The sequence below is a fragment of the Micrasema longulum genome, unplaced genomic scaffold (assembly GCF_059751315.1).
Source record: "Micrasema longulum isolate JH-2025_06_02 unplaced genomic scaffold, ASM5975131v1 h1tg000357l, whole genome shotgun sequence".
Taxonomy (NCBI): domain Eukaryota; kingdom Metazoa; phylum Arthropoda; class Insecta; order Trichoptera; family Brachycentridae; genus Micrasema; species Micrasema longulum.
The window spans coordinates 68,985-91,181 of NW_028277559.1; positions in this window are offsets into that span (position 1 = coordinate 68,985).

Sequence of the window (22,197 nt, forward strand, 5' to 3'; positions counted from 1 at the left end):
ATAAAACCTGTAAATAGTTTTTTTACAGGTTTATGACGCCCCAATGGAAAATAATATCTATTGTGTACAAAAAAACCACTGCTCTAATGCCATAATCCAGGGAGAAAATACAAGAATACGTTTTATGGAAAAAATAAAAATATAATGTTATCAGTTATGCTTACAAAACTTTATTTCATAATGCTTTAACTAAACCATAGAAATAGGTTCGGTTTTCTTAAATAAAGCCATTGACTCATGGATGCACCTTGAGCCCTTTAAAATTATCACACTTAACTCATGCCCAAACGATCAGTCATTATTTAACCGCCAGTTTAAGGCAGTTTAAGTCCCATATTACTAGTATTGTAGATATATCTAGTAACATGCTTGGATTTGTACTTCAAAACTTTAGGTATTTCAATAATACTACTGCGGTTTGCATATAATATGATACACTAGTCCGCAGCATACTAGAATACTGTTCTATAATTTAGGACCCTTCTGAATCAAACCACATCCTTGAAATAGATAAAAATCAAAAACGATTTTTACGATACTTATATCTTATAGAAAATAAAAATTATTCATTCTTAAATTCATCATTATTTCTAGCAGGAATGCTGAATTACAACACCCTCATATCACGTGGACAAATTTTTCTTGGGAAAGATTTTTTGTTCAGTTTGTATGTTCCCAATAATTATACTAGAGCGATATTTCATGCACTGTTTTACAGATCCAGAAGCCCTACAAATGCAAGTCAGAATTCACCAATTAATAGGTCCGTTCGGTTGCTGAATACGGTTTCTGCGGATAATATGGATCTATTTTTCTGTACATATCGGCAGTTTAGCAGCTATCTGCTTTCTAATCATTAATCTCTAACTTGTGTCTACAGTCTGCATAACGTGATAGGTTAAACAGCCCGTAAAGTAATACAGACTACAATTATTAAATAATTAAGTAAATAATAATAATAATAAATAAATTTGACGTGACCTTGTTATTCAATTCGAAACCAAAATGCCTGATTGTGTATTGAAAGCGTGTAAAAACCATGTATGTAACTTTTGATTTGTAAGAAGGTATCTATACTCATGTTAATGATTGAATTCTATAGCTTAAAATAATAAATATATTTTTTTCATCTTTTATAAATGCCAAACTGCTCTTTTTTAAAATAGGGCTGCACTTACGTAATGTAGTAATACGATTTTTCTAAATGTATTTAATGTCAGTTAACGTTATTTTAGTATTACTGAAAACCGAGAAAAAAAATGGAAATTTAAGGAAATAATCTGATTGGGGTCCTGAAAAACAGAATGTTGGTTTTAAACCTTCACATGTAATTTTTTTTTACATGTTAAAAAAAAACATTCTCCCATTTTTTTTACTTTATGTATTCTGGTTAAATACAGTCCAGGAGAATAATGAATTACATATTTACGCTCCTCACTATGTCTCTATCTAACAAATTAAAAATGTTATGATCTGTAAAAATACCTAGGACAAAATTTAGCAATATGCAAAAAGCCACGCGTAAATTGGTCCAGTAGTTTTTAAGTCTATCAAGAACACACATTGCTTTATATATATATACGAGCTGAACCCGGCAATGCTTTGCTCTCGCTCATTTGAGTACATACTCATATACATTTATTTATTTATAAGATATACGGCCTAAGCCAATTACAGCAGTTACATGAAGAAACATATATGCAAGAAACTGAACAAAAAGAACATAAAACTATTTAGCAAACACAAACAAGGGCAAAACAATAATTGTATACAATATATTCAAAAAAACTAAAGACCTAAAACTTTGAGCTAAACCATGCCAATCCAACTTCATCCCACACTGTTTAGTCGCGGAGAGATCTACGAAAAGCCGGAAGATCTATCCCAAAAAATTCCAAGTCGTGTGACGAATTGACTGTTATTATTTTTAATGTACACAATCAAAAGTTTGATATATAATATTGTATTCAGTTAAAATTAGACATATTCACAAACGTATTTTTATAAAAATATTTTTGTAGTTTTATTCCACTTTTATTTATAAATTTTTACCAGTGACCGAGTTTCATCGTGACCGACATCGTCAGACTGGTCTCTATAAGATACAAAATTTATAAATAAAAATATAATAAAATTATATACCTACGTATTTTTATTATTATGATTAAAATGCAGTTCCACAAAGAAATGCCAGTAGAAAAACTCAATCTATGAACATATACATTATTATTTTTGTTTTTTGGATTACATTACAGGATATGCGTCACAGGGAATTGAAATAAATAGGTATTTGAACATTGTTTGTCTGTCACTGTCTTGAAGATGCCTTCTGATGCTATGCGAAAAAGACAACTGCATTTTGGACCTTTGATGCCTAACTAAAATAGACAAATTAGACAAATTAGACGTTTCGTTGTCCCATTTTCCGCACCTTAAAACTGAACTGATTTTGTATTGATCTTGAGTTTTTTTTTAAACGGTGTGTTTTATAATATAAGAAGACAACTAGACAACAAAAGGACAACTAGACAACTAGATTACCCGGCAGTCGTTGTCCTGCCCGAATGTTAGCAAAAGACTTTTCATTGATCAATGAGTCAATACCTAGAAACCTGTTTATGATTAAATTTCAAAACTACAAATTGTTAATATTCAAATTTTAAATTCAAGTAGGTACCTTGGTACTTGTTTATGGTTGAATTCCAAAACATAAAATAAATATTTATTCAAATATGAATTGACATTCTTTTTGCAAACGTCAAACTCCGGTCGTCTCACCAATAAAGGGGTGTACTTATGTAGGAATACGATTTTTAAAAATGTATTAAATTTAATATTATTTTAGTGTTACAAAAAATCCAACAAAAAGAAATAGATGGGTAGAAATTATAAGGAATTTAAGGAAAAAATCTAATTGAGATGCATAAAAAACAAATACTGTTTGTAAACATTCCAAAACAAACATTTTTATAAACAAAAAAACAATATCTTTCCATTTTTATGCAAATGCTTTCTCCTCGAATGCAACCCTGGTAGATCAATGAATAAAACATTTATGCTCCTAACTTCTTTTTTACTTATTTGATTGAAGATTTTAATACTTACGAACATGCACAGCGCAAAGACCTATGTTTCTCTGAAAACCGCACGTAAATCGGTTAAGCCGTTTAGAAGGAATTCAGTGACATCACACGTTCAGAGAAATTATTTATATAAATATTTAAAAAACCTTTCACATAGAGATAACAGCCATTTGATGAATCCTATCTAATCTTTTAACAATTTTTTTACTGCTATGATTTACTGTAATATGATTCTGATACTTCAATTTGCAGACTTGCAAAACAAAGCAGAGATGCACTCCTTGCAAAACGTACAAGTCTCATAGGTACTGTAACTTGTATGCAATCCGATGCTTTAAGCACTGACGTCACATTGCGTGACTAATATTCATGTTACTAGGGGAATATGTTTCAATACTAATTAACAGGGATGCCACATGATGACAGATTAATAAGACTTAAAAAATGATAATTACTTGTCAGGTTGTGGTTTCTTCGCGTAGTAGAAAAGTGAACTCTGAATCAGATATCCGCTGTTAGAACTTCACTCTACCAGCACAGTTATTTGCGATTACAGTTTAAAACGGTTAAAAAATTATAATAAAATGTAAACCAAAAATGAATTGAATATTATATTTCTAAAAAATAATACTTCATTGAGTTATAATTTTATGAGGTAACACGAGTCCCGATAGGATAAAAGATTTGATAAATTTATCTTATTAATTTCAATGATGAAGTTATATTTTTTGTGATCTTCAAATGGACATTTTCGCATCGAACTCGGAAAGTAAAATTTGTATAAATATGTTGGATTCAAATACGAAAAATATTTATCCTTACTATAAGCAGAATAATTATTATAAGATTTAAAGTGATGCCAATACCACAATTAATCTGTTTTACTATATAAGAACGAGCATATAAATAAAACTTAGAACAACAAAAAAAGAGGCGCTGCTCTGTGCCCGATGTTTGTGTGAAAGCAGGCAGTAGGCGAGAGTTCAAGCTAGTTATATGACCGGCATATTTATGAATTTTAAGTTATTTTTGTTATAACTGCCCCAAAAAATATTATAATTTTTATAACCCTTTTAATACTCCTTCATCGCTTTAATTTTCTTGCCTCCTTTTTCACAGTAGTTGTTGCTCGATTGTGAAATAATTTATCCACTAATTTTAGAGACGACATTTTTTATTTACATTTAAAGCAAGATTGAAATTCCACTATATTATATATATTTGACATGTTATTTTCTTCTTTTTCTTTCTTTCCTACCACCTCTACTCTCTTAATAGTATAGTGTAAATTTTTTAGTTGATTTTGGTTTTAATTTTTGGCATTTCGAACTTAAACGCGAACTCTCATTTTTAATAAAAACTTTGATTTGTAATTCATAAAATGTAAATATTTTTTGTCTTATTTTTATTTATTTTTTTAACATACTAACGAAAGTGGAAGTATGAATTTTATAAGAGAATACTAAAAATAAACATTATTCCATAAACATAAATTTAAACAAACATCTGGACATCACATCACGCTCGATAGTATATAAATCATGCGATGTGTCACAGAAGTCTTCTGCAATTGTCTCTTTCCTTAGATAAAATCCAAACTTGTACACTTCTCCTGAAAATGGTATTTGTCTCGGATAACTTAATATGATACAAATTGCTAGTGGCAATAACCATCTATGTGTACCATTGTTATTGTTTTTGTATTCATGACATTGTATATTATGGTTAATAAAGTTTTATTATTATTATTATTATTACTGCTAAAAATATTGTATTGAGGATATCAGGTAAAAAAAACGAATGATTTTTTTTATGTATTCGCAATGTTTAACCTCACATATATATATATATCATCCGTGAACATATTACAACAGAGATAGAGAACATCCTAATACTTGTGTGTGATTTTTTTGGTTGTTGTTAGGAGAGCTTCTAGACCAGTTGAAAATGATAGAAAAAACGATGTTGATGTTCGATGTGCATTTATTAGAAGCTGAATATAATAATCAGGACAGCGAGAAGTGAACATAGGTGAAATTAATGACTTTAAATAAGTGTAATTATACAATAACTAATATTTGAAAATACAAAAATATGCAAAAATGGTAAATGTTAAGCAGTATTCAAAGTGGTCACTTTAACCATCCAATGACAGATCATAAGCCCTGTAAATGCCTAGACTTCCATATTCTTTCTCTTAAATGTTCTCTATTACTTTTATAATTTGTTAATCTTAATACTATCGAAGGGGATGAAATCGAGTCTTTTGTCTACGAGCATTTGGAGTAACTCAAAATATTGATTCTCACACTGTATTATATTTATCAGTCTGAAAATGCCAATTAGAAAGTGAAAGCGCTAATTATTGGTCAAATAAATAAATGGAAGCATATAAAGTATTTTTAATTAAAATATAAGATTTTACAGGTATAACAAAAAGTAAGTTATTTTCTTCAGTCGGCGCTCTATATTTTTGGTAAAATAATTGAATGAGTGTGTATGTAATCGATCCATGGACGTTTTTCCACACTTTTGTGAGTAAAAAATAATAGAATATATTTTTCAAACATTATTTACAATGGAAAATTCCAAGCGTATTTACTCTGTAATATTTCATATTATATATTGATGGATTATTTTTAAAGTGTGTTATTTCGACGACAAACGAGTTCGACATGTTATAAGTACTTTGCCGAATTCACATTTTCTAAAAAGCGAGGAAAAATGGTTTAAAGGAAAGTTAGAACACATTTTATAGATGAAAATCTGTGAAAATACACTCTACCTGACGTTTTCTAGCGCTGAATAATTAAAACATTCAATTATTCATATCTCCTAAAGCGTTCTCTAATTGTACAAATTGGATTCTTGGTTCGAGCATTGATGAGGTAATTATCTCGTGCATAAGTAATATAAATTGGAAGTTCTGTATTGAATTTATTGTATTACATTGGCATCTTGTAGACAGTAAAGGTGTATTTCAAATTCCGCGAAACTAGAAATTATCTCGTTGAAAAAATAAAATCTCACAGCAACACATATTATTTATATAATTACAACACCGCTTTTTTCCTAAATAATCATTTTTCTAAACTGTTTTAAGAAACCAATATTTGTACGAAGATTAATGAATTATTGTATTTTGCCGTTTTGGGCTCCAGGGTTTTTGACATGTCGGACCCTGACATAAAGGCGTCTGTCAGTTTCAATGTTTAAAAGAAAACAATAAGCTAGTGAATAAGGGGTAGACCTTTTTATATCCGGTAAAGTAATTTTATTAATGAAAATTGTGTTGCTTTTAATCCTCAAATATTTTCATATTGTTTTAATTTATTTTTAAGTTATTTTTACTTTTCATGTTTAGTAATTTACATTAAAGCTCGGAAAAGATAATCAAGAGTTCGAAATAGAAAGAAGGTGAGGTTTAGCATGGGCCGCCTTTGGTAAGCTCTATTATATCCTAAAATCTCCGAAGTATTTACATTATTTAAAGAAGAAACTTTTTGATGCTTGTATTTTCCCTGTACTGACACATAGCTGTGAACCGTTTGTGTTCACGAAAAAAAATTTACACAAATTATCAGTCTGATGACATAAGACGAGTAGCAGGAAGTGGTTGGATGCGGTTGGCTCAGGATAGGGAAATATGGAGACTAAAGGGGGAGGCCTATGTTCAACATTGGACAAGAGACGGCTGATGGTAATGAATTTACATTTGTTTTAATTTTCTTATTATTATTTGTTTGTACACGTATGTTTAATTTTTCAATAAAAATGGTATATTCTGTATTTTATATTTGTGCATCAATTTTTATTATTATCAGTATATTTTCCAGTTTATGTTTCAATTTTTATTATTATCGGTATGTTTTCTAATCTTTAATAATAATGTCTCATATCTTAACTATAAATGGTAAATTTTCTAATTTATATTTATGCTTCAAATTTTATTATTACCTGCTTGTTTACTAATTTAAACTTATTTGGAATTTTTCGATATTATTATTATTTTATTTTTTTAAGCATCATTTAATGCAGTGAAAAAAAAACTTGTATAAAAGAAGGTCCTTTCTAAATACGAAAATTTCTTAGCTAGTCGGGACCTGAAACAAAGAAACTCTGTACATTTGAAAACTGTGAAATACATAAATAAATTTTTGAAGGTCGAAATTTAGGCAATTAAATGGCTTATGACCTGTCATTGACCTGTTTAAGTAATCATTTACACACTGTATAACATTCACTATTCAGCTACATACTCGGTCTCATCACCACAATTTTAAAAAGTTGTATCTACGGTGTTTAAGGGCTCAAGGGGAAATTTTGCGAAACGAAACGAGAGTTTAAAGGAACGTTTCTCACTGTAAAATTTTTATTAATAGATTTGTTTTTTCAAAACACATATAATTTGAAAATGGAGTACATTTTGAAATTTTTGGACTAGCATTTCTTCCACAAACCCCTACTTTTCCCTTACCAAGCCGCTTTCCTTGTCCGGGTCCGGTGCATATCGCTTCGTTGGTCAAATATGTTTTTTATCTCAATTATATTTTTAAAGGAGTGGTAGGGGTTTGTGGAAGGGATGCTACTCCGATAGGTTAATGATTCACTCAATTTTAGAGCTGCAAACAAAACATTAATAAAATGTTCTCAGAACAAAATTTTTGAGATTATAAAAAAAGGTTACTATAAGGAATATTCTCCAGAATTATCGTAATCTGACCCCAAAACACCGTGTTTATTTAGTCAAAGCAGGCGTGCTTATACATTTTATGAGAGTTTTACATAGGCAACATCTGTTGAATTTTTGTGAAGTTTTTATAGGGATATTTTTTACTTATGCCATTGACCATTCTTTCAAATTATATTCTGTCCCGCTGATAAAAGTGGTTAAATGTTTAAATGATTTTTTAAATTTATTATTAATTTCAAGTTCGCACGTTGGTATTGTTAACGAAAAGGCGGACTGTAAATGAAAATCGAATTTCATTCAGTTTTGTGATTGGGAAATATTTGAGAAAGGAATAGGTACATGGAGTGGATACCTTTAATATAATCTGAATGTTCTTCAATTTCTGGCACTGGATCACAAAATGAACTATAAAATGAGACAATGTTTTCCACGACGCGCGACGATTCCAACCACTATTTATCTGAATTTATGTCAAGTCAAAAATGTTGCATTGTTTTTGTTCTAAATACGAATCTTCTATATTTGAATATATTCTATCTTGATGTTAGGTAGGTACCATAATGATGGGTCAAAGGAAGGATTGGAACGAAAAGTAATCGGCCAGGAATAGTTTCGATCAATGCTGTTATTTACTTAACAGGTATGATTATACTATAACTGGTAAATATTACCGGTTTCACCACTTTATGGAGTATAATATATACTTCATAAAGTGGTGAAACCGGTCACTGGTTATTCCGAATTTGTGGATTAAGTATAACTCGTCTTTTATTCCCGTAATAAATCACTAAACTTTTCATCTTTAATTTTTTTTTTTAATTTTTGATATTATATTATTTAGTCTTAAAATAGTACAAACATAATATATGAATATCCTAAAATCAACTTTGATCTAATTATTATTAAAACATAAACTAATTATTAATATTTCAAAGCAATATACGTACACTAAAAAAAAAACTTCTATAAAGCCAACTCGAATAAGATTACTTTTTAAAAGCTAACTTATCTGCTAAACACATGTTTTTTTAACTTACATTTAAATGAAATAATATTTTTTTGTTCTTTATTTCTACAAGGTATTATGGCGTAAAACCTAATTTATTTCTTTTAAAAAAAGAATTTCGCGTGATTTAAACAATTTTTTTTACACTTCTCAATAACCAAAAAATAAATTTTACTTATTATTTTTATTTATTATTAAATTTTAAATAAAAAGGCATGTTGTGTCAGCTTCTTATAATACGTGTTCTATCAGCACGTTGGTTTTATATTTTTGTGCAACAACTTTGGTTTTTGTACAGTAGGGTTTACATCTTAGTGTAATAAGTGTCCTGACGAAGAGACGGGTACGTCTCAAAACTGGTAGACATAGAAATGTCAGTAAGAATTTTATAAAAATATTCATAGTCATAATTTCCTTTCCGCACCACCTAATGGTTACTAAACTTACTAAACTTATTTTTTTCATTGACATTTTTTTTTTTTTTTTTTTTTTGCACCACTACAGGCCAGGAGGCCTAATTACAGTGGTGAATTACATCACAGAGCACCCAGGCTTGAGAAAAATCACATTTTTAATTTTTGTGTTCTCACCGGGAATCGAACCCGGAACCTTCCGTGCGTGAGTCAAGCATCTTGACCACTACACCACGGAGGCCGCCAATGGTGCTAAGGGCACTGCAACGGTTCACCAAACGCAACGTATCTTGATAATTTTTGTTACATGAAGGAAAGATGATTAGTCGTACGCTTCAGGTACCAGTCCAGAGACCATGAAATATTCTAGTATAAAAGCACCTTTTTAAAATACATATTTCGTATCAACTGTGCCGGGAATCGAACCCGAGACCTCTTGCATAGTAGACAAACACGCTGACCATTACACCGCGAGGCCGAAAAAATACAAATATCCACTTTTATTTATTGAAATATCTGCACAAAAATTTAATGTTTGAAATATATTGTAATAATTATATACGTAATTCTGATATTTATTGCATCCCTGGAATGCAACAATACTGTGTCATTCATTATCACAGTATCATGTCACTTGCTACTTGTAGCTTCTAAGCCATTCATTTTCAATTACACGTTGTATATTGCACTTGTCTCTAAATATTATATAATTATAAAGTTAACTGCGGGCTCATAAACGCAAATGATATATGTATGTATCGAATAAAGATTATCAATCTTAATGGATTAAGATTTTTAATAAATATCAAAATGAGATCAGTCATTTTGTTTTAATACAAATGTTTTCTAGTTTTTTCTTCTTGGATTATGGCACTGGAGCAATATTTTTTATACATAATAAGTGCCCCATAGTAAGTTTATTTTAGAATAAAAACCAAATGTAATTTGATTATATGATGGGTAATATGCAATTAGCCTCAACTTCTGAGGTACGCGATCTGGGTATCGTTTTTGATCAAAAGTTATCCTTCATTAGCCACATAAATAACATTACTAGTAAATCTCTAAAAATGTTAAGCTTCATGTTACGTGTGACTAAGGAATTAGTCTAAGGAAAAAAAACATAGGCACTTTGAAATTGATGTATACTTCATTAGTAAGTTAGAGTATAACTCTACAATATGGACTCCTTACTACAACTGTCACCAAAATTATCTTGAAAGAGTCCAAAAAAAGTTCTTAAGGTATATACATTTTAAACTTCAGTCATGGATTTTTTACTAAAACCATTAAATTTTTTAAAACTTTACGATAGAAGAAAAATTAGAGATCTTTTAAATTTATTCAAAACTGTATATTCAATATGAGATTACCCTGAACTATTATCTCTCATCAACTTCAGGGTGCCTGGAAGAATGACTAGACAGGTGCCACCGTTTTGTAGCCACAATTCACGGACAGTGTTTACTTGTAATGCCGTATTAAACAGATTTCATGAACTCGGCAATAGTTTTTCCCACGTATCTGATATATTTAGTGTAGGGTATTGTTCCTATAAAACAAACCTTTTGAACTTTTTCAAAGATGGTGAATGGTAATTATATTAATTTTTTTATGCATTTCATAATATATACAATTTTTTGTTCACTTTGCCCAGCTGTTTGAAACAGTTCTTGTGATTTTCTTGTTATATTACTTTAAAATATTTTATTATTAAATTTGATTTTTACATTTATTCTTGAATTGTTTAAACTTTCTGCTGAATGTGTTTTATAATTTTTAGGTTTAGTTTTTTTTTTTAAATCTTCGGTAAAAGGAAATTTATGTTTTAAAAAAAAATATATGCTAAGCCAAACATGTTATTATTATATTTTTTTGTAAATAGCAGATTTACTGTTTATTTTAATAAAATAAAATTTTATAAAATAATATTTATATTTATTATTGGCGTGTCTTCAACGTTTTTTTTTTGTTGATAAATTGTTTCTTATGGGAGCCAAGACCACTCAAAAAACCATAAAACCGCTCAGTTTTATCTGCCATCTTCAGACGTACGGTATACAAAAATAACAAGTAATTTTGAAGAACTGAAAAATGAATAAATCAGAAAATTCGATTCTGCACCTTTTTCTAAAAAAAAAACGCAAATTCTGTTAAATTTTGGGGCGCAGATAACAAAACCTCAATTTTGTCGATTTTAACAACGAAAAAACATATAGTGGTTGGTGCGTTCGCCTACCACACTCAAAGGTTTGATTGTTACTAGAGTGGACATGAAAAATTGATTTCAAACCTGTTTTTAAACTGGGAATTTCGTTATTCGTATACTTGGACCTAAAGCATAAGGCTAATCAAAATGTTATGTGATTGGAAAACCAATGCAGTGCCCTATGCACCACTGAGTGTGGATACGGAAATAAATACGGCCAATGATAAAAATAAAGATATTGATGATAATCATAATATCAGTTATCAACGTTCAGGCAATAAATGGTTTAAGTAGTAACTTATAGTTAAGTTTTAATATACATATATTCTAATCTTATCTTTTAAATTCTATAACATATAAAAACTCTTTTTACTTTGAAAAAAAAGGAAATTCGTATTCCCATGTGCATTGAAAATTTGTTACGCGTTGAAAAATAAAAATTTGTTCAGATAAAAAAGTAAAACACAAAAAAATTTCATATAAAAAACCACGTTCTAAAAGCCAGATTTTTAGCATACGTCTTTCTCTTGAGCCTGATAAGTTTTTTGTTTTTTTATATTTAATAGGAGCATATTATACATGTTTAGTATACTGTAGTTAAGTGTTCTTTTACCGTATTTATTATTGAATTTAAAGAAAGCTTGTCCATCTACACTAGTGAACCGAGTATTATATACATGCTCCAATTTATTTATATATTCTAATAGAGACGCGTGCCGAGAAACCAGCTTGGACCATAATAAAGCTCTAACGGATTAAATATTTATAGAATTAAGCATTTACAGGGCTTATGACCTGTCATTGGCTGGTTTAAGTGGCCACTTTACACACTGTGTAACATTCACCATTCTGCCCAAGTTTGAACATCCACACTTCCTAAACTCCTCCATCTGTTGACTTTTGTGAAGTAAAAGAGCTGAAACCTTTATCACGTGGGTGAGATTCATCCGGCCGAACCAAATCACCTACTAGGCAACGCCTGAAAACAATTTTTCAATTTTTATACTTCTTCTTTTACCAGGTAGTAATTCGCCAATGACAGGTCATAAGCCCTGTAAATGCCTAGACTTCCATGTTCCCTTCTCAAAAATTTTTCCCTCTCTGTTGAAATAAATTTAAATATGAACAACTCCCTAGGGAGGAAATCCAGCCAGTCTGCAAGCATTTGGACATAATCAAACATTGTTGAATTTATAGAATTATACAATAAGGATATTGGAATATCGTGTCGCTGACAGTACAATCTTTTTAAAATTAAAATAAATAATAATTGAATTTTATAAGTTTTGAATAAATATTTATGACTTTGCATTCTTACAATAATTGTTTGAAATTATTGTAAGGAACTAATTTATAAATCCATAATTATTTCACATAAAGCTTTCATTCCTAATATTAGTGCAATTAGTACGCACCAATAAATTTGTAGTTACACACCTATCATTATATTGAATTAAAGGGGTAATTTTGATACCAGAAGGAATGAGGAACGTTTGAAAAAATTACGTTTGAAATTAATCATATTCTAGTTAAAATAATTATTTCAAAAAAGAATATGACATGAACTTTTTAGTTTTAAAAGCACTCGAAATCATCGGGCGTGGTGTAATATACGAGGTTTGTTAAATAAAATAAAAATTGCAGCCTTCAATATCATGCATAATTGTAAGAACCGTTTTTTTCTTCAACAATTGAACGTAGAAAGGAGCCAGCCATAAAAAAGTGAATCTGAGATAATAGCACTTTTGTGAAAATAGTGAATAATCGAATCTTCACAACAGTTGGAATGTTTTTGACTTTAACAAATGAAAAACAATTAATTCATAAGTTTTTTATTTTTATATTACAAACAAAAATCTAATTATGTATTTGACCTGTTTTAATAATTTTTATAGTACAGTAAGGTTTTTCTAGTGTTGTGGGTGTTTTCTGTAAATTGATTCATCAATTTTTGGCTATTTTGAAAGCGTTAAAAAATGACGTTCGCCCGCTCACATCTTGAGGATTGTTCACGACTTTCAAAAAAAAAAAACTGATCGTATTTATGTGCCAGCAACTGTACTTTTTCCAGTTACCATTAATAAAGAGGACTATGAAAGGTTGACGTTGAAGATGTAAAAACCGAATTGCTGACGGACCTGAAGGCCATATCAAAGAAGTTTAAAAATATTCAAAACGAGATGAAGATTAAAAAAAGTATAGGTACATTCCGAGTATTTGTTTATCGTTTTAAACGTCGAAAAACCCAGATGAAATTAATTTGTATTTAACTCGGAGTCAATGAAGCTATTTTACACTACGAGGCAAATAAACCGTGTGTGGGAAACCTGTAGTTAAAAATCAATTATTTGTCATTTCATATATCTGTACTTTTTTATATCTTGCATGGAAAAACCACCGTTTAAATTTACTTACGGGGATATTTTATAAAAAAAATACAGTGTTTTTTTTTAGACTGTTAGAGCTAAGCTAAATGTTTTCAGAAAGAGTAAACGAAAATTCAATTAAAAAATAAACACAGTTTTGGGTATGGAATAGACTTTTTAGAATATAATTTCTGCAAAAATGTTACACAAACTATGAACAACTATGCGAAGCATCCGAACGGACTTTGAGCCCATCTATAGATAAGCCGATAAACTTGTATTTATTCTTAATTAACCGCCATCTACGTATCGTTAATTTTTGGATATACTAAAATTGATAAAAAAAAAAAATATAATCTAATAAAACAAAACAAGTTATCGTTACGTCAGTTTTTTTACTCCAGCCATAGAATGGAAGGGGATGCGATGTTGTCAATTCTATCAGTAGTGACCCAGGTGCATTGACGCCGGGTTAAGCGGTCGCGACAGCAAAAATCTAAGAACTTTAATTTTTAAAACATGTGTCGTAAAGAGTAATTGAATTATTTATCAATCATTCATAGTATTCTAAAATCCCCGATGGATTTGATCAATGCTTTAACTTATTGATGTCACTGATGGATATTCTAAAATTGTTGTTTATGTCTAATCCTCTTAACTATAGATAAATATTTAAAAACACGGATTTAAGTAATTTGATATATATATTCGAATATATTTTACAACAACCGACATTTCGTTTGAATGTTTTATAATCCGATATTAATGTGATTAAAAGTAATAAGTTTTAGTTCATTTTTATTTATTTATTCATGCATTTTCGAGAATCTTCGTGGTAAAATTGGATGCTTTAATTTTTACCGCGTGTAAAAAATATTTTTTTATATGTAATTTCCCATAGCACTTAACTTCTCATTTAAAAAAATATGCTGAAATTGAAAATATTGACACTATACTTACCCTTTTGTCGGTCTGTGGTCAGCGCATTATCTTACCAAGCAAGACGTCTCGAGTTCGATTCCCGACATGGTTGACATGAAATATTTATTTAAAAAAAAAGTTTTTACACGAGAGTATTTCATAGTCCCTGGACTATATTACCCGATTGAGACTGGTCATCTTATCTTCACGAAGTAGAAATGATCACAAAACTCTGCGATGATGTACCAATGCAGTGCCCTATGCACCATTAGGTGCGGAAAGGGAATGAAGATGACTTAACATTAGAAGCAGAAAGTGGATTTAATTTTATCTCATCTGAGGAAATAAGTTTCCTTGGCGGTGCCCAAATACACGGAAAAGTTGCTCGTTGCCAAACAAAAAAAGCTGTTCTAAGGAGCTCTCTGTAATTTGGTAGCCTTAGCATTTTTGTGCTGAAAGAAAGTAATCCAGAAGCATGTAATATGCACTTCATTGGATCGAAAAAAGAGGAATGTGAATACTTCAGTGACTGATTAAGTTGATTGGATATTATCGATTCGCCGAAATCATTACAAAACTTTTCAAAAGTTATGTTTCTCTGAACAATTACACATTTTATTTAAAGAACTGAACTTTTTAATTCCTTCTAGATATGGGTAAATAATATATAAAGTATAAGCTGGTACCCTTCCACCTAAATTAGATAAAAATTTACGATCATAAATGAAGCCAAGCATGCAATTCTCTATTTACTCGAAATAATAATCATAATTATGCTCCATCCCTCTTTTGTAAAAGTGCATCAAAATGGCGGAAGGTAACACGAAGCTAGGGGTGATAGAAAACAAATAACTTGTATTGGGGTGATGTGAAATTGACTAAAACGAAATCACTTTATCGCGCGGTACCAATATGTGCCTTCTACCAAAAACAATCATTTGTGCCTGATCACGTGCGAGGATATCTATTTTGGGCAATAGAAGAAACTAGACAAATGTGTTTTATGTACTCATATGATGTATACGTACATTTATAAACGTCTATTGTGTATCCTTGGACCAAATGGAAATTAGATATTAATATCTAGGTACATAAAAGGCAATGTTTGTATGTGTCCTTGATAGACTGAATAACTACTGGACTGATTAACGTGCGGTTTTCATAAAGCAGAAAACACATGTTTTGGTTTGTATTGCTAGTATGTTTGTCCGTCACAAGATTTTTTCCAAAGAGGTAAGTCGTAATGACGTAATGTATGGTAAAATTCGTTCATGTCATTCCAGATGCAATTTCTAGATCAACCGTGCTATTTTCAAGACAAACTTAAATCTGTAATATTCGGTAATCAATAACGGTAAGCCGTAACGACGTGACATATAGATATTGTATTTATAATGCGATTTATTAATTAACTGTGCTGTTTTCAAACCAGTGCGATGTAAAATTTCAAGAATTTTCCGTTATTTTAAAATGTCATGCAGGGTTTAAAATAAACAAAAACCAAAAGACAATATACTTCTAGTTTGAACTGGGTAATAATGTTTTTTTTTAAATCTATTCATTTTACAAAAGCAAAGAACATTTTAGTAGAGAAATGTTTGAATGAATCTTGCTTATACCATAAAAGGTTTTACCTCCTTTTTAAAAGATAAATATTTTCATTCTTACGATCTGCCTAAGTTTTCTTAAATTTATTGAAAATGAGAAACAATTTTTAGTGAACCTATAAAAATAAACACAAGTACGCGACAATACCGAGAAACTATAATTCGATTCCACACGGAAGTTCAGTGTTACATAGCATGGAAAGTTATCACTTAAACCAAAGTAGGTATCCCTGTTAGGAAGGATAAGGAATAATTTAGACATTGAAACCTCTCTGCTGATATTTAAAAGTATTATCGTTCCCCACATTGATTATTGCGCCAGTATTTTATATTTAAGTAATGAAGGAGATCTAAAGAGACTCCAAATAATACAAAACAAAGCGATGAGGATAATATTAAGATGTGGGAGACGAACAAATGTTAAGAAAATGATTCAACTTCTATATATTATGACAATTGATCAAATAATCAAATTCAATGTTGCCAATGAAATAAACAAAATTATCAAAGGAATAGTTCCGAGATATTTTCAAAATAAACTAAAAAATAATGAGTTCTTTCATAACTATGCAACAAGAGGATCTAAAAATATAAGACTGGAAAAGAAATCAAAAGCAATTTCCCAGAACTGCCTTATGTACAAGGGAATAAAACTATTCGAAGAAATGCCAGAAAGCATAAACAATTATATTAATGTAAATATATTTAAAATTAAATGTAAAAAGTATATATGTGAAAAATATTAGGTAGTATATAGTGTAAATAGTGAATATAATTAATGAACATGTACATATGAAACAGTTAATAATATAATTTAGGATACTAAGTGTATATTAGTGACAAATAATGTTAGAATAAGTATAGATGTAAATATTGTGATGTGTATATATATATATATTAGACTATGTTACATAGAACTAAATAAATAAATAAATAATAAACCAGTCAACGACAGATTATATATTATATGTTAAAGCCTTGATTCATGTATTCATCTCAGCTGAACTACCTTTTAAACTTGATAAAATCCCTAGGACGTTAAATACAGTACTTGTTTGAGTTCAGTTGTGTTTTATTTGTACAAAAAAATAAATGAAATGTTACATGGGATGCAAAGTGAATACTAATACAAGTAATAACTCAAACCTACAAACGATATTTTATATTTAAACGCCCAGGCTTATTTTAATTATTTTTTTTTATAAAGAAAAATACTCCAGTTCTTATTATTTACTCAAACATTTAAATTTTTACACCATTTCCTAAAAGTCGTAAATAACTTGTGCTGAAAAAATATAAACCGAGTTGTGGTGTAGTGGGATTTGCTCCTCAGACTTTTGGCTCGTAAGTCCACAATACTACCATGGGACCACAACCTGGTTTTATATACTCATCTCTGTTCATATATCTATCAAACTCTTTAATTTTTTCTTTTTTTCTCTTTAATTTTTTTCTTTCGATTAAATCCCTCGGGCGATGAATACAGTACGTGTTTCAGTTCAATTCTTGTAAAAAAAATGTATGGTATCTCAAATACAAAGATTGCTGAGGGATGAAACTATTGACATATGAATACACATAGACGTGCCCCGAGCCCTTAAACATTGCGATAATTCATGCCCAAACGCTTAGTCATGCCCAAAGCGTATTTAGTCGTTCTTCGATCGCTAGCCTGGCGTGAAGTTGAGAATCAAAACCAAAACGCGTACTTAGGTCATAACAGCGTGCAAAAAACTTTTGGATAAACATTGTAAAAAGGATTGTGCAACTTTTTATAGGTAAATATTTGTTCATGACTGATTGAAAAAGCTTAAACAATTAATATTCATACAATTTTTTTTTTGTAAACGTCAAAAGCGCAATTGCTAAACTCTTTTTAGTTACAGAGATGCACTAATAGGAATAAAATTAACAAATATAATAATTGTGAGTTAATTTAATTTTTGCATTTTTCAAAATCCAGTGAAAATAAATAAATCTAGCAAAATCTGATTAAAGTCTACCAAATGTTGGTGGTTAACGTTGAAATACATACTTTTTTATGTACCAGAAATTAGTATCCTCTAATTTATGGACCATGTGCATGATCGCTGAATGCAGCCCTGGTATAAATAAACTAAATTAATAACTTTGAGTTTATTTTCGTGTCACTGCTTTTAATAATATTTTGCTCTCTAGGGCGCGTCTTCGTATTAATTTTTCAATGAACGAAACACAGTAACCTGTTTTTCGTAAAAAATTCACATCATGTTTATTCATGTGAATAATTTTAGCACTATACGAGTAAAATTCCTTACTAAATATCGTGCTAAGTAATTTTTTGCACAGTTAAATACGACGGTGAATAAATAGTTAAATTTAACTCAATTTGACGACTAATTTTTCTTATATTCTAAAACATGAATAAACAAGCTTTATTTAAATAAAAAATACAAATATACATACAGTTTCATCCACTGCCAGTCAACATTTCGCTCAAAGTAATACTAATTCTGTAGAAAAGCCATTTAGCTTTATTGCACAGAACAAAAGCGGTCAAAAATTTTGGCTTTGTTTTTAATTTGGTTTTTTAGTTTAATAACAAACGTATAACGGAATGTTTCGGTTTGCGCTTGAAATTCTCAACCTAAGTACCCACAGTTTTATTTTTCTATGGTTGGCTGTTTTCTGCAAAACTACGTTCAATTGATGTTAACTGTAGCTAACTTCGTTGGTAATAATCATAGATTGCCTTTTCTCCCTATGGGCGACACTATTAGCCATAGATGTGTTATTACTCTAAGACATTTCGTCATTTTTTTACTTTTACTTTAAGTCACAATATTATTCAAAATCAAATTGTATATTTCGTTATTTGTTTTGTTTTCGATTTGTTATATTTTCGATAATTACTCTTTGATGAAGTGGGCGGTGATGAATATAAATGAAACGTCATTAATTTCTAGGAAACAAATTATTTCAGCTCCTATTTCTACTAATAAAGTAACAGACGATATATTGAATGCCTGATCATGAATGAATATACCGATGGCAGAATTAAATAAAACTAAATCGACGTTAGAATACAGATACTCTTTGTTTCTCATTTTAGGACATTGGTAGTCATAAAAATATTGCCAATGTTTTAAATTATATAATAAAATCACTTAATGTGTTTCACAATGAAGGTAATTTGAATTTTAAAAACAATTTTTTAATAAAAAAAAATAATGCGTTCTTATGATTTTCATGATCGTTTATATTTTTAGGCCATTTTTGACGATTTGCAAATAAATTAACTGTAAGAAAATGGAACTCAAGTTTATGTAGAGTGGGGTTTGGACATCGGACCTCTAATCCTTGATTTATTAATTAAATTGTATCCCAATTCAACCCAGAGCTCTTGGCTTCATAGAGTTTGAGATACTGTTTTTTGTCTTATAATAATTTATATTATATTTATTTATATGAATAAGAATAAGAATAGTATTCAATCCACTTTGATTTTTGCAACTTATGTCTTATAAGATTTTTTTTTTCTTTATATACACTGAGCATTACAAAGTTTCTCATTTACTTTTGTAGACTAGTGCCTGTGTTAAGGTAACTGTCTTAAGTCACACACACCGTTGTTGTTCTGATGAATTGGTTGTTATTTTCCTTTAAACAAGGCTTTTAATTATTTTCTAATTAAATTATTCATTATCAGTATAAGCATTCCGTACAGCTTAGCAGTTAAAAACAAATTTATTTTAGTTTTTTATTAACTTTTTGATTATAACATCCGTTGTAGGTTTAACTTTTTTAAATGTATGTTTAACTGGTGTTTTGATTTTGTCCAACAAATTATTGAATACTTTCAGTCCGTTGTGTTAAAGTCAAGATTGACCAATATTTTTGTTTTTTTTTTAAAGTTGGTGTTGTGATGTCTTCGTGTTATGATTGCGAATGTCAGCTGCTTTTGCCAGTGATTATAATTAATCCTTTTTAAATGTTTGCCAATATTTTATTTTGTAGGTAAAGACAAAGTAAAGGAAGTAAGAGATAAAATAGAGTAAAAAAATACAAATTCAGCCAATGTTCCTTTTTGCAAATCTGACGGTTTGAACGATCCAATCTAAAAATAATTGAATATAAACTGTATGTTACCAACCTTTTGAATTTTTATAAGGCGTCTCTAGTGCGAAATATCAAATAAAATGTTCCTCCGTAATGTATTCAAAGCATCCTCATGTAATGAATATTCGTGTAAAACGCCAAATTTATTTCGCGCACGCCAAATCAGTATGAGAAAAATAAACGAACATCATTTTGCACAAAACCACTTTTTTCGGGGGATCAATCATAAATTGAATTGGATGAAAATATTAACCCATGGCAGAAGAGATCAATATTATTATCAGGTCAAAAAAATGGTGTATAATTAAAAACTATTATTTGGCATACAAAAAAAATTCATCTGAATTTTTTTTCTGATTTTGAAAATTATTATCGACAAGTATATCATCAGGGATGATAAATCTTTTTGTGTTTAATTTATTACCAAACAAATTTAGAAATGGCACTATCAAAAGAGACAACGACAAAATTAGTAAATGGATATTCGATCAGGAGTTTATACACGAATAAATAATGTTTTAAAAGGCTTTATTATGTTTCTCTGTACGTGTGATGTCACTGTACTCCTCCTAAACGGTTGAACAGATTTACGTGCGGTTTTCAGAGAAATATAGATTTTTGCGCTGCGCGTGTTTGTAGATATAAAAATCTTCAATCGAATATATTTAAAAAAAAATAGAAGCATAAATATTTTATTCATCCATCTATCAGGGTTGTATTCAAGGAGAATGCATTTACAAAAAAATGGAAAGATGTTGTCTTTTTGTGTATAAAAAAGTTTGTTTTTGAATGTTTACGAACAACATTTGTTTTTTGTAGATCTTAATCAGATCCATTCCTTAAATTCTTTATAATTTCTACTCATTAATTTATTTTTACTGGATTTTCGGTTATACAAATATAAAAATAACATTAAATTCAAAACATTTTTAAAAATCTTTTTCCTACGTAAGTACACTCTTTTGTTGGTGAAAAGACCGGAGTTTGACGTTTGCAAAAAGAATGCCATATTGAAAAATTATATATTTTATGTTTTGGAATTCCACCATAAACAAGTACCTAGATACCTACTTAAATCCAATACTTGAATAGTAACAATTTTTAGTTTTGAAAATTAATCACAAACAAGTACCTAGGTACCAACCTACTTTTCAATGAAAAGTCTTTTTCCAAGCTTATAGTAGGCAAGCCGACGTTCGGGCAGGACAACGTCTGTCGGGTCCGCTAGTAAATTAATAAATCTAAATCTAATAATTGCGATTTCGTAGCATATCACACCATTATAGCGTATCTTGATCATATTTGTTACATGAAGGTAAAATGATCAGTTTTACGCTTCAAGTACCAGTCCAGGGACTATGAAACATTATAGGGTGAAAACACCCTTTTAAATAAATATTTCATTTCAACCATATCGGGAATCGAACCCGAGACCTTTTACAAAGTAAGCTAACGCTCTTACCATTACACTACGAGGCCAACAAAGTTTAGTTTGTAGTAATCATTATTATACAAATAGTGTAATAATATGTTTTGATGTAAAAGGATCTTTACCGACAAGGCTATAAATTGACTTGGTAGTATTTTTACTTTTTTTTTCTACTATTTTTTTTTTCTTGTGTTATGTATGCCTTGAATATATTTCTTTTATTTACCCAAACGTATTAAATAAATACATTGAAATTGAAACGAAAATTTTATACCCGTACATACGTAAATAAAATAAATTTATCATAAAAGAAATAACGTATCGAAGGGAGAATATTTTTACTAACATGTTTGATTTACTCACACACATATA